Below are 2003 nucleotides of genomic sequence, written 5' to 3' on the forward strand. Positions count from 1 at the left end.
CACGCGCCCCACCCCTGCGACGAGGCCCGGAGGCCCCGCGCCCCGGAGCAGGAGGAGACCAGTGACAGTCTGACCGTCAAACCCGCCGGACCAGGAGCCGACCTCCAGCAGTCGTGCAGAGGAGCGAGTCGAGATCGCGCAAGTGTGAAGTGCAAGTGCAAGTGCAAGTGCGAGCGCAAGTGCGAAGTGCGAGTGATTGCGAGGGTGGAGCTCCGAGGTGCTCCGGGATGGCGCCGCGGCCACTCCACGTCCCGGGCGACCCCCCTAGGAGCACGCCCAGGGACGCGCCCAAGGACACGAGGTGCAGCCTGTTCGCGGAGAGGTACCTGTCCGCTGTGCGCGGCGGTGGCGACGGCCCCGCGGCCGTGGCGACCAAGGGCGTGGATCTGATCAAGAACCCTGTCGCGGACGACTGCGGCATCGACTACAACAGCAGCAGTGGATATTGCAGCAGCAGTAGCAGCACCCACTCACTGCCACGACCGGCTAGGACCAGAAAGTCGCCGGTGCGCACTGAGGCCGTTCTCAAAGCGCAAGAGTTGCCCAGCGTGTCCGTCGAGACTCGGAGGGTGACGTCGCCGAGGAGGAGTAAGGCGTCGCCGGCGGCCCTGGCCGTCGACGAGTTCGCCACCCAGCGCGTCCGCGGTGTCCGCGGCCAGCTATGTGTGCCCGACCGGATGAGCGAATCCCTGGTCGCCGCGGGGAGCGCGCCGGCCGGACGTGGCGGTGAGTCGCTGCTGCGGTCCAGGCAGCTCAGCGAGTCCTGCAGCACCTTGCCGCGCACCTCGCCCCGCTCACCCCGCTCCGGACGTGCCTGCGAGTCTCGCGCCGCCCCGAGGCCTGCGCGCCTGCTGTCCCCCTGGAACAAGGTGGACCCCCCGGCTGAGGTCCCCACCGCCCCCACCTCCCCGCGCCTCTGCAGGCCCAGTGAGTTCAGCCCCAGCGCCGCCCGCTCTAAGTCCTCCCCGCCCGAACACGTCGTCGGCAGCCTCTCGCTACTCCGCCCCGTCCTCCCTGCTGGGTCACCAGGGCCCGCGCCCCCCGGAGACTCTCAGCCGAGGTCGGTGACGTCGTCCTGGAGGACAAGGTCGCCCGTTGTTGTCAGCCCCGAAGAGGTGCCAGTGACTGCGAGAGCGAAGATTAACCCATCGTCGTGGAGGGGACGGTCCTTGACGCAGGCGACGGCAGTCGCGGAGCAGCCCAACACGGTGTCAGCCCCCTGGAGGCGAAGGTCCCCCGCGCCTGTGTCAACTGACCGCGAAGATGCGGATCCACACCTCGGAGACATGCGCACCACGAAGACAGCGCCCCTCATGTCGAGGAGCTTCGCGTCGACCCTCCCTCGCGTCAGGCCCGACGCCCTTGAGGTTGAGCCTCTCCCCTCACCGACATGCCGGCGCACCTGGAGAAGCTGCGAGCGAGAGAGCGAGCCTCGCGCCGCGCCCGCCGCGCCCGCCGCGCCCCAAGGGCCCCGGGGCACCGCCGACAAGCCGCTATCCGTGTCAGCAAGATATACCGGGGCGCCCGCGCCCGCGCCTCCCCCGCCCGGCGCAGGGGAGGCTGCTAAGTGGAACACTCTCCCCCGCCGCTCGGGGAAGACCAGGAGCGAGAGCGACCAGCAGCCCGGGCCCGGCCCGCTGCCTTCAGACGCGGTCTCTAGGATGTACGCCCTGCCGTCTGTAAGTAGCGGGCCCATACCTGAATCAATTCCGCATCGTGTGTTTTCAGAATCCCCCGCGTTTTGTTGTATTGGCAAACTCCGTGGTGGATCCGGTACGGCCGCGCGGCGCCGCCGGAAGGTAGTTGTCGGCCAGAGTCTTATCGCTAGATTCACTCCCCAGGGCGAATACTCGGACTGTTGTGCGCAGCCGGGGCATTGCAAGCGCGTCTCTGCACACTTAGCCCAGAGCCGAAAGCAATGACCCAGTGCCCGCGCTCGCCCCTCGCGGCCCCGTCTCTGGGCTAGGCCATGCAGTGTGTGCCCCCTACCCCCTTCGCTCCCC

This window comes from Frankliniella occidentalis, unplaced genomic scaffold (genome assembly GCF_000697945.3).
Source record: "Frankliniella occidentalis isolate FOCC.00 unplaced genomic scaffold, Focc_3.1 Scaffold1734, whole genome shotgun sequence".
Classification (NCBI taxonomy): Eukaryota; Metazoa; Arthropoda; class Insecta; order Thysanoptera; family Thripidae; genus Frankliniella; species Frankliniella occidentalis.